Below are 13,056 nucleotides of genomic sequence, written 5' to 3' on the forward strand. Positions count from 1 at the left end.
AATTTTTTTGCACCTTTTTGAGTTTCGCTCATAGTACAGATATGGCCTTTCTATACAATATGTATTACCATATTTGTATGACAGTGAGCAGAAGCTGGGAGGTGGGGTAGAATTTTGAAAAGAAGACAGACTTAAGTTAGAGTCTTGACTTTCCTATTACAGAGTAACTGGGAAAATTACATAACCTTTATAATATAAAATCGCATTTTCTGTAGAATTTGCATAAAAATATGTGCTTTTATGTTGCTTATTTATTTAAATCATGTCGTATCTAATAGCCAATGCTGTGGTCTGTTCTCCTCCCCCTTGTCATCCAGGTTAGGTGGTTGAGAAGGTTAGAATCCTCCGAGACAGACAGCCCACATTACCTTGGCATCCTTGAGGAGTTCTTTGCCATCTGTTCTCTTTCTGTAGATAGACAGGGGTTCTCTCTGAGTGGCAGAGAGCGGCAGAGCCACTGGAGAAGACGGACATCCGACATTCTCTTCTTCATTCCATCCTGACGGGAGGAAGTGCCTCCACCATGTTCAAAGGCTCCAATACCTCTTCCTTATCTAATCCTTGATGTGAACCAGGATGGGACCCCAGAACCCACCATGGGTACCACGTTTCAGTAATAGTGGGGAGGAAAAGGCTGGCTAAATTTTATGACGTAAGATTTGCCAAATAAAAAGCTGTGGGGATCTATAGAGACTTTCCCTTGGGTATTCAAACTCCTCTTTAAGATCAGGGATCCAGGAGGGGATTTTTATGGCATGATGTGCGAAAAGTCTGCTTCCTCATGCTGCTAAAATGGAAGCCTTGGGTCCTTTTCCCAGCTGAGGGGGCAGGTTAATGAGTGTGTGTGGGGGGGTGGCTGGTGCCTCTCAGCAGCTGCTCAATTACCTCCCAATCATGCTGTGCTTTGGGGCACAGAACACAAATCTGGAGGAATTTTAACCTTGGTGGAGGACTTTGTTCTTCCACGTGGCTGCCTACTTTTAGCCTTCCTGTCTCTGGTACTTCTCACGCGGGGGCTTGCTGGCGTGGCGGGGAGGGGGCTTGCTGGCATGGCGGGGAGAGGGCCTGCTGGCATGGCGGGGAGAGGGCTTGCTGGCATGGCGGGGAGAGGGCATCATCCCATGTGAGTTTCCTCGTGAAAACGAGGAAGGTGAATTGAGACAGTAAAGATGATAAGACATGAGAAGCTCTGACAATAACATGAATCAGCTGGGGAGAGGAATGTCAATACTGATGGATTTTGGTGGGGGGTAGCTTGTGCAAGGAGCTTGATTAGAAATTACTTGACTGGAGTAACAGAAAAATCACTCAAGTAAAACATGTATTTACTTAATGTGAGGCAGAAGCTTCACCTCATGGGTCCCAAATGTGTAAAGAACCCCAGAGAAGTAAGACGACATTAAATTCAGTTTGCATGCTTTAAATTCTTGACATAGTATATATACTGTATAATCTTGAACAAACCACTTGCCTCTCAAGTTATCATTTTATTCCCCCATAAAAGATAGAAAATTAGAAAATTTAGACTTTAGGATTATTATGCTATTTAAATGAGTAGTATTGTGTAGATTTAGACATGTGCTTAGCATATTCGTACCCTTTACAGATGCTAGTCATTCAGTATTTGTGTAATAACTACCTAGTATCAGACCAACTCTCCTGCCCAGACAGCTAGAAAAGCTGGGTGAAATAATACTTGAGAGAACCGCTGACTCTGTGAAGGCTTAAGAGCCTGAGATTTCAGAAAGAAGGGAAGCAGGGACGGAGGAGCCTGACTGCCCTCTGCCCCTAAGCATGCCCTGGCAGACAAGCATCCTCTGGGATCCCAGGCAAGTGAACAGAAAAGACGATCAAATAAAATCCCGAAGATTACTTCCAGTAGACTTCCGAGGCTGCTGGGATCAGAAAGCAGAGTAGGGAACTGGCAGAGGAAAGGAGCTGCAGTGTTTCCCCTGCTGTTTGAACTAGTCTGAGTTGAATTGTAAGACCCTATCTCAACAATAAAGTTCAGAAATATGCTTAGCTAGGAGGAGTCCACCTGTCTTCATCTCTGAGTTAACTAGTTGGTCAGTGTGCCTTTGCCTAGTTCTGTAAGCTCTGGAGGAAGACATCACTGTCCAGAGCTTTGCACACAGCTGATGATAGTCCATCTGCAGACTCACCTTGGGCAGGACAGAATGTCCAACATCCCTTAGAAAAGGAAACCTAGACAATATGAAGAAACCAACAGATAACTAAGATATTGGGGTCAATAGACTTAAAATAATTGTCATAAATATGTTCACGACAGGTGACAACTCCTTAGCTTAGAAGAAGAAACTATTAAAAATGAGTGAATAGGGTCAGTGGATAAGAGTATTTGCAGGAAGACTTGAGTTCGGATCCCCAGCACTTATATAAAGAGCTAGGCATAGTTTCACATATCTGAGAACGCTGTAGGGCACTGTAGGGCACAGAGACAGGAGGATTCCTGGCAGTCTAGCTCCAGGTTGAGTGGTTGAGTGAGAAACCTTTCGTTAAAGGATAAGGTAGAGAGTGCTAGAGTGGAACACCTGACATCCTTCACATGTATGAGCGTGCGCGCGCGCGCACGCGCACACACGCATGCGCGCACACACATACATATACCACACACATACACACATGTACATACACCCACACACACCCCGTACACTCACACACACACACACACACCATATACTCCCACACACCACACACCCCATATACTCACACACACCACACACTCACACACACACACACACCACACACACACCCCATATACTCACACACACCATATACTCACACACACACCCCCCACACACCCCATGCACTCACACACACAAACAAATACATAAAATTTTAAGTCAGCAAGTGAAGATTCTAGAATTTAAAACAGCTGGAATTCTTTTTATTTTCAATATGTAGAGTTATTATCAGAGCTGAAAGGGGGTTAGTGAGTTGAAGAATTTGTCAGGAGGAAACGTCTATGCTGGACCATGAAGACATTAAAATGTGAAGAGTGAAGAAAGGAGCCTATGAGAGATGCAGGAAAGAGAAAGACTGAACAGCCAGATGCTCGGAGTCCCAGAAGAACAAGACAGATGAGGAGGGAAGCAAGGTGTGGAGAAACTGTGCTGATTTTCCCCAAACTGGTAAAGACTTTGCACCACCAGCTCACACTTTGTGAACTGTAAAGGGAGTAATTAGAAAGGAAATCTCACATAGGCAAATCATGGTAAGGGTTACTGGAAACCTGAGATCAACTTTTCCTCCTAAAAGCAATCAGAGAGTAAAGGACAAAGAAGTAGCAATAACTGGACAGACGACTTCTAAAATCAAAACTAAACAAACGAAAAGCTGCACGCTGGAAGGATGATGAAGGAAAGGCAGCAGGTATCCCCTAATTGTTATACCCTCATCAAATACTTTTAAAATGAAGATATTACAGACAAAAGCAAAGAATTTGTTATCACCAGGACACTCTTGTTAAAAATAAATTCATATGTAACTATATGTAAATATTTAAGTCTCCCTAGGCAGAAGGCAAGGGATATAATTTGGAAACACAGAAAGGAATAAAAGTAAATGGAAAACATAAATATCTGGGCACATTGAATATTCCAGATAACGATGTATTTTAAACCTTTATTGGCAATTAGTCATTGTATGTAATGGTTTTTGTTTTGTTTTTCAACACAGGGTTTCTCTGTGTAGCCCTGGCCATCCTGGAACTCGCGCTGTAGACCAGGCTGGCCTCAAATTCACACAGAGATCTGCCTGCTTTGCCTCCCGTGTGCTGGGATTAAAGTGTACACCACAACCACCGGGATGTAATGAGGTTTTCAAAGGACATTCTTATACAAGTCTATCATGTACTTTGTCCACCCCCACTTCCCCTCTCCCCATTGTCCCCAATCATTTCCCCAGTCACACTTCTACTTCCATGACCCATATGCATACAGTTTTATGTATCCTTATAAATAGCATCTACAAAGCAGTTCAAATGTGACTTTTGTCTTTGAATAGGATGTAATTCTCTTACTATGATCTCCAGCAAAACAACAATATAGTTTTAAACTTTTCTTTGTACATAGCACTGTTACCTAAGGATATCTCCATGCTTGCAGGTCCCCTGAGTTCATTGACCTGCCAGCCCAGATGAACTGAGGAGATCCAAGATCAGTGAGAGACCCTCTTCCCCAAGTAGAGTAGAAAGCAGTAGAGGACAACACCCAGCATTACCCTCTGGCTTTCACAGGCACATGTACACACAAAGATACACCTACACCAAACACACACATGCAGAAAAGCTGGCAATACAAGGAAGTACTTCAGAATGATAAAAGGTCAATTTACAATAAATTATATGTAAGTTTGTATGAACTGTTAACAAACACCTCAAATGTGGGAGGCAGTGACAGATTTAAATAGAACAGACAAATCCATAAGCATTGCTGGGGATTTTAACATTACTTTCTCAGTCACCAATAGAACAAAGATAGAAAAGTCAGCATGATTATAAAGTGCCCTAGTTAATATATATAGAACATCAGACCCAACAACCACAGTGAAAACTCTTCCCAGTGCAGCCTCAACAAGTTTCAAAGGATGGGCACAAAGAACCATGCTCTCTGTCACAGAGGAACTCAGCTAGAAATAAATAACAATGGTCAAGTAGGACAGCTCTAAGTATTTGGAAATTAAGCAATGTATTTCCAAATAATCAAAAATAAATCTGAAGATTTTCATAATGGAATGTTCATGAAAACAGACATACCTAACTTGTGGGCTACAGGGAAGGGGTTAAAGAGGAGAGCAGGAAGGTTTAAATGTTCATATTGGCAAAACAAACAAATAAACAAAGTCCAAATTCAATTACCCAATTATTTGCTATGGTTTGAACATTTCTTTCAAAACTCATGTTGTAATTCAGTTGCCAGGATCCTAATGAGAAACAACTTTTAGGGGCTCACTAGGACACAGGAGCTCATGTGTGGGTTAATGCCATCATCACAGGAGTTACATTTGAAGAGAGTTGGTTGTTATAAAGGTAGGTTCAGGGATGGGGGAGATGGTTCAGTGTTTAAAGGCACATGCTGCTCTTGCAGAAGACCTGAGTTTAGTTCCCAACACCCATGTTAAGAGGCTCACGACCTCTTATAATTCCAGTTCCAGACAATCTGTCTCCCTCTTCTGGCCTCCATAGGCACTGCACTCATGTGCGATAACTGTCAGTCTCTCTCACACAGTAATAAAGTCTCTAAAATAATGGCAAATTTAGTATCTTTCTCTTGTTCCCATCTTCTCCCTCTCTCACACACACATAAGCAACCATCCATCCTGCTAAAATGAATTAAGAAGACTCTCACCTTGATGTTGGATTCCCACCATCAGAACTATGAGATACAAATTTATTTTCTGCAGTAGCTCACCAAGGCTCTGAGATTCTGTCACAGATGCAGAAAACAGATGAATACAGTATTAAGTAGGAAAATATTAAACAAGTTAAGCCCATAGAAGATAAAATGGGAAAAGCAACCAATGTATGAACAGAAATAAAAAGCAAATGTACAATATAGAAAGTCAACAAAACTAAAGGTCATCTTTCTGGAAAGACATAAATTTATTGCAAAAAAAGAGTAAAAGAAAAGAAAAAAGGCAAAAGGGCTCATTTTTTATTAACAAAAAGAGACTACTATAGATCTATGGATTTATTGCAATCAAAGAATGTTACAAGCAAGTTATTAGTATTTAAATAAAATGAACAGATTCCTTGGAAAGCAAGTTTAACAGAGTTGACACATGAAGAAATGGAAAACACGAGTCATTACAAGATATGCAATGAATAATTTAAAGTCTTCCCACACAACCCAGTTTTTGTAGCATCTGGTCAAAGCTGGATGCACCCTTATGAGGTCCCGTAATCTAACATCTGTGGATATATACTCAACATAAATGAGTTTATATAAACATAAAAACCCATGTAGAAATAGTCATGGCATCATTATTTTTAGCAGTTTTAATAAAAGTAACCCAGATGTCTATCAGAGACCAGAAGAAATACGTGGAAATAGGTGTGATGGCTAACTTTACTTGCCAACTTGATTGGATCCAGAATTAATTAAAATACAAAGGTGGTGGGCACACTTGGGATCGGATTATTTGAAGTGGGAAGACCCAGCCTTAATATGTCCAGCACCTTCTGCTGGCAGCACAGACAAAAGGACACAGAAGAAGGAGTGTGCCTTCTTTTGGTCTGCTTACCCTCGCCCTCCTGGCAAGTTTACCGATTCAGTTGCCATTGCATTCCTTTGCTGATATTGGATTGAGCTTCTTCGAGCTTCTGATATAGACTGAAGAGCAGCTGTCTAGGAATCTTGCTGGCCTGCAGTACCATATTGGGACTCCTGAGACATCCAGCCTGTGGACCAAGCAACTACCAGATTCTCTGCCTCTCGAGTGTAAGACAGTCACTGTTGAACAACCTGGACCATATCATGTAGTCAATTAAATAAGTCCCCCATATACACACATATATGCATATGTGGTCATTCACCAGTTCTATTCCTTTAGAGAATGTGTATACTTATTCGGTGGAATAGTATATAATGGTGAGAGTGAATGAACTCTTTCTACCTGTGACATGGGTGAGTGTCATAAATATGATATCTTGGGAAAGATGTCATGTACAAGAGGATATGTTTGCTCTGATTTTAATTATAGAAAATTCAATGAAGAAGAAAGATAGAATATTGGTTGCCATTGGGAACGGTAGAGAGGAAAGTTATTGAAAAAGGACTGAGGAGATGCTTATATTCTATGTCACATTCCAACCAGTTAGTACATGGGTGTGTGTATCTGTGTTTGTATACTTCTGTGTTTATGTGCTATCCTCAGTGAGAATTTTATATATCCACACTATGTATCTGTACGAGTTTTATTTGAGGTCTGGGGAGATGGCTCAGTGGGTAAGAGTACCTTCTGTACAAGCATGGAGAGCTGAGTTGGAACCCCAGAATCCATGCAAAAAGAAGGGCATGGTTGCATGTGCCTGTAGCTCTAGTGCCGTGAGGGTTGCAGATAGGAGGACCTCTGGCCTTGCTGGATGCCAGCCTCACGTCAGGTTCAGTCAGACGCCCGGTCTCATGGGAATGAGGTGGAGAGCAGTAGATCAGAAGGCTCAATATCCTACTCTGGCTCCTGTGCATGTGCACAGGTATGCACACCAATGCAGATATGTACACATGCTATACACACACACACACACACACACACACGCACACGCACACGCACATGCACATGCACACGCATTTAATTTCTTAAAACTACTGTCCTTATCACCATCATTATCATAAGGCACTTAGGAAGGAAAGCGTCATGAACCCAGGCAGCCTAAGTTGGGTCTCACTGTGACCACTTCCTTAGAACAGCCTCAGCAGTTGTGGGACCTAGAATAAGGGTCCAAACAGAGACCCAACCACCATTATATAAACTCAAACGTGAAAAATCAGGCTCAGAAACTGTCAACTAAAAATATGTTGTATTCACCTATTCTGGTAAGCATGTTTCTATGATTATAAAAGTGTAATGCCCTGGAAAGCCAGCTTTAAATTTAGAGCTCTCCGTTTCAGAGCAGGAAAATGACCACCTGGAGAGGCAGTTTCAGTTGCAAGCACAGAGCTCACCTACCTCTCTTCCCATGCAGCCTCCCTGTAGGGGGCCTCACACAATCAAATGGATATGACCGCCCATAAGAGAAAGTTCCTACTTGTCCTCAGAACACAGCTGTCCTGTGGTCACTCTTGGGGCCAGGGACATGACAACTAATGGTGTGGCCCATGTCCACACTGCATAAATCCTGGGGACATTTGAGCAGGGAATATTGAATCACAGATAGGAAGGACCTGGTGTGGAAGAGGACATGTCCATAGCTTCCTGGACCCCCTTGTTGTGGGTCAAGGGGAGCAGGCAGAGGAGGCGAAGATCGTGCCCTCTAAGACAGTGGTTCTCAACCCTCCTAAGGCTTCAACCTTTTTAATACAGTCCTCGTATTGTGGTGACTCCCAACCATAAAACTGTTTTTGTTGCTACTTCAAACTGCAATTTGCTACTGTTGTGAATCATAATGTAAATACCTCTGTTTTCTACAGTCTTTGGGGACCCCAGTGAAAAGGTTGTTCAGCTCACAAGGGGTCATGACACACCGACTGAGAAACATTGCTCTTAGAGAAGAAGCAAAAGCCAAAGATTTTTGAAAATTTCGAGAGAAAGACTGCTTTTTTTTTTTAAGTCAACTATGGGGACAAAGAGATGGCTCAAAGGGTGAAATGCTTCCTGTGCAAGCATGAGGAGGACTTGGGTTCAGATTCCCAGCACCCACATAAAGGCAAGGTGCAGGGGTGAGTCTCTACCAACCACAGTACCAGGAGCACAGAGACAGGCGGATCCCAGGGGCTCACAAGCTAGTCAGGCTAGCCAAAGCAGTGGGTTCCAGGTTCAGTGAAAGATACGGTCTAAAAAAAAATTGGTTCGACGTTGTGGGTCATGCCTTTAATCCCAGCACTCAGGAGGCTGGGGCAGCCAGATAGCTGTGAATCTGAAGCCAGCCTGGCAGCCTGCTCTACATAGTGAGTTCCAGGCCAACCAAGGCTTGTAGTGAGACCATCTGAAATAACAAAAAACAAAACCAAAAATGATGGAGAATGATAGAGAAAAAAAATCTCTGGCCTCCATATGTGCATCCACGGGCAAGTGCATTGGCCCATGTGTGTGTGTACAAACACATGCATGCACACAAACACACACACACACACACACACACACACACACACACATACATGCATGCACACACAAAGGCACACGTATAGAAACACACATGTACACACGGAGCTAACTGTGTACTTGCAGTGTTTAGAGATACAGAAATAGGGAAATAGAGGCAGAGACAAAGAGAGCCTTTTAAATAAAATAGGAAAATTCCACTCAGTGAACATGTCCTGTATATATGTGAGGTGAGGGAGATGAGTACCCCACCTCCACCCATCAGAACGTGGAAAGCACACCCCTGGGAATTAGACTTGTTTTGCTCATTACTTTATCCCAGCGTCTAGTGCCTAGTAGGTCTCAATAAATAATCCGAGTAACAAGAGACTCCAGGCTTCCCTGAGATGTTACCAGATGCTGTGGGCTCTTGGAGCATCTTGCTTGCACTGTGTTTTAAAGGCACAGCACATGTGTTTAGAACAAGAGTGTGAAAGAAGTGAAGTCTGGCCCCTCAGAACGCCTCTCTCACAGAGTAGAGAGCTCAGGATGCCGGATCTGAAAGCTGCAGAGGATCCCACGCCAAGGTCTCAGGGGATCCAATGCCCCAGAAGCTGAATGCATTATGTGTGGACAACAATTAGCTTTCTGGGGAGCTCTTTGGAACTTCGTGATCATCTCAAAGGTGTCCGTGACTCCCAGGATATTGAAAGCATGCTCTCGGTGCATCCCTGTCTCTGACAAATGCACAGATGTGGGTGTAACTCAAGGTCACTCTGAACTCTGCTTCGTCCCACTGGTTCCTGAAGCTGTTTTTGCCTGCTTCGTTGCAGAACTCATGTCTTCAGGCAGAGTGGGAATTTGCTAACCACTCCTTTGCAAAGGCTGACAAACAGCCACACATTATTATAGAATCGTCTGTATTTCCCGTGGGGAAGGTGATTCTCGCACAGAGTCAGCGCTGGATAGTCACTGGGCTCCAGCACTTCACCGAGAAGTATATTGGGGATGGCAACCGAGGCTCCATGAGTTGCTAGCTCCAAAACTCTGAATTCTAGTATATGCATCAAGGAACTTAATGCAGAGAACACAGGTCCACTGCCCTGATGAACAGTCTCTGTCACCTCACTACCACTGATCTAAATTAGGGTTTTTCTAACAAGCAGCCAGACTGCCAGACTAAAGCTTGTCTGCGAACCCAAGTAAGTCTCTTCTATTTTTCTTCCCTCAAAGATAGAACAGCTTACATGACATGACCTGTTAGCTCGGCCTTGCAGGCCCGTGATGACGGAGGAAAGGGAGCCAGCAGAGCCAGCAGAGCGAGGCTGTCATGTCTCTGCACACATGGCTACATGTTACCCTACTTCATCAACAGGACAGAAGAGGAGTGGAGGAGAAAGGTGGCCTGACTTAGATCCAAGCCCACTGGGTGACCAGGACAGGCTAGGAAAGTCCCAGGCTTCTGCAGAAACACACAGCAGTCATGGCTGTGGCAACCTCACTCTCTGATGAACTGTGGCATAATCAGTAGCTCAGGATCATCCTGTCAGCTATTACTTTCTCATTAGGGGAGAGATGGGGAAGAGCGATCATTCTAAAGGAAGAGAGCTGTGCTGGGAGCAGATGAACGGACGTGTGACTCAACAGCAAAGGGACATTCCCAGTGTGTTAGGAGACTTAAGGTCTAGTTTCCTGGGGCTGGAGTGGAAAGCACAGCTAATCTTCACAGGGTAGCACTGTGGACAAGTGAATAAACGTGTCCTAATTAGGACACACATTTAGCTGAATCCTGGAGGGAGAATGGAAGTTTCTGAATGGACAGGGAGAAGGAAATAAGTTTTCACACATGTTATGTCAAAGAAGTTCAAGGAACGGGGAATTGGAAGGACCATAATGGCTGAGTGACAGGAATGTAAACTTCATGTAGAAGATGTATTTGCAATAAAAGAAGGAGGCATGACAATTAGTCAATGGATATTGCATAGGGTCAATGAATTATTTAGTTGATTTTGAAATAGAACAAATTGGGGGTTGGGGTATATGATTGTTTGTCCAGACAGGGTATTGATTATAATCTTCAGTGGCCTCAAACCTACAACCCTCTGGATTTAGCCTCCTAAGTATCATGCACACACCAGCTTCAAATTTATCTGAAGCATTAATTTCCTTAGTTTGGAAAAATTCCACCAATTTTGACATGTTTCCTTTTTCACTAGACTTTAGACATTCTCTGAAGACATTTTTTCCTTTGAATTTGGTTCGGTAAGATTAACAAGTGCAATGTCTGATTTCTTTTGTTTAGGTTTTTGAGTCAGGGTCTCATGTATCCAAGGCCGACTGGGAATTTGCTATATGGTAACTGTAGCTGACCTTGAACTCCTGACCCTCCCTTCTACTTCCCTGACACTGGAATCACAGGTGTGCGCTCCTGGCATGAGGGGTGTGGAGGACTGAACCCCAATCTGCATGCATGCTCGGTCAGCGTTCCACCAACCCAGGCACATTTTCATCTGCCACTCCACCAACTTCTTACAAATTCTGAAGTTGTAATTTTTTTTTTTAGAATAACAAAAAATATTTTGCAAAAACATGAATTTGGGGGAGTTGCCAGACAAGCAGTACAAAATAATAACAGATTTTATTTTGCTTTCCTTTTTTGAAGGTGGGGAAGCTACACTAGACAGTGAAGTTGTAATGTTACCAGTAAGGGCTTTGATGTTTATTTAATGTTCCCAACTTGGGTCAGACAATCAAGCTTGTCCATCTACAGCACCTGAAGTTAGTCAGGGTTAGAGAACTCATTCTAAAGACTTAGTTAGATGGTCTAACCACTGCAGCTACATCCCATTAAAAGAGAAGGAGAGAAGACCACAACATTAAAATAAAATTGTTTATCCTCTAAAAAATAAAATAAAAACATCTATACCCCTGGCCGCTCACCCTGACAAATACCTTTGTTCACAGTGCTTTGTACTTGAACCATGATGGGGAAGCAAAGCAGAGGGCCATGACTTTAAAACATCCCACAGCAGCCCCAATGACACTTCTAGCCTCCGCCCAGGGCTGTACAACAGCGAATCAGGACAAGATGTAGATTTGCTAATGTGCATGTAATCACCAAAGAGGAAGACACCTGGGCTTCTGTTCTGAAGTGTCTAAAACTATGTCCATTAAATACAAACAAGAGGAGGGAAGCCATGGCAGAGCAGGAGAGGTGATGGACACTTGATGATCTGATTGACTTAAACATTTTCACGACTTAAAGCTGCTTCTGCATTCTCCCTGTTTCTACGGCTTGGGCTTCACTGATCTTCCACTGCTCGGCTACATCATTTGCTAATGGATCATCTGGATTAGGAGCACTTAACAAAGCCTGGATTGATAGCAGAACTGTGCGGATCTGCAGTGTTGGGGACCACCTACCTATGAAGGTAACAGGCCCAGTATGATATGATGAAGTGTGAAAAATGGGCCCAAAACTGTTGAACTTCCCTCCCACATAATTTGGTGGTGTTCACGTGAGGGGAGATTACAGTGTTTACATTCTGAACATGGAAAGCTTAAAACAGAAAGGACAGGATGCCAACGCTTACCTTTCAAAATGTCTGAGCATGTTCTTCCCAACTTGTCTACATTAGGATGAGAAATCCGAGTCATTAAGCAAACGTACTTTAGGTGCTGCCCTGGGGTATTCTTCCGGAAGATTAGCTCAAGTTTAAAAGTCCCTCCCTCAAAGCGGGGCCAGCAACAACCACATGAAAACAGCAGGCATTACTCTCATCTGGTTCTGTATTAACACCGGGGCCTGATTCTGCCAGCAAACACCGCGTCCTCGATGACCCTGCAGCGCAGTCCAGCCATCTACTCAGATCACCTCATGCAGCAGTCAGCTTGTGTATTTTCAGTAAACTTTCTAGGCCAGCCCCCCCCCCCCCCCCCGCCCCCAGGGAAACTCAGAATAACTAGATGTTGTTAAGCTGGCCCAGGAACGTTGCTCAGAACTCAAAAGTATCTTGTGCAGGTTACAGGGACATGTTCTTGGGGTCAGCTGATGATTTTGACACTGACAAAGGTTCTTAGGAAGGTTTGATGTGAAGTGTAAGGTCTGAGAACCCAGCAGTCTTGGTTTGAGTCTCAGCTTGAGTACAGCTAGCTGAATGCTGGCAGAGGCCACATGGTCTCTCTTTAAGATTTGCTATCCATGTTAATAATGGAGAAATAATATCTAATACATTGAATTGTTGTGAAGTTCTCACAGGAAAATATTGGTGAGTAGGTGTTGGAGAGATGCTCAGC

The 13,056-nt window shown here is 43.3% G+C and overlaps 1 pseudogene; it reads right to left on the reverse strand.

Moving 5' to 3' along the window:
• Nucleotides 1–12,019: 12,019 nt before the first annotated feature.
• Nucleotides 12,020–12,621, reverse strand: LOC128120101 (ubiquitin-conjugating enzyme E2 N-like; annotated as a pseudogene).
• Between the last annotated feature and the right edge of the window lie 435 nt (nt 12,622–13,056).

The sequence above is a fragment of the Peromyscus californicus genome, unplaced genomic scaffold, assembly GCF_007827085.1.
Source record: "Peromyscus californicus insignis strain IS unplaced genomic scaffold, ASM782708v3 Scaffold_24__1_contigs__length_46423439, whole genome shotgun sequence".
Taxonomy (NCBI): domain Eukaryota; kingdom Metazoa; phylum Chordata; class Mammalia; order Rodentia; family Cricetidae; genus Peromyscus; species Peromyscus californicus.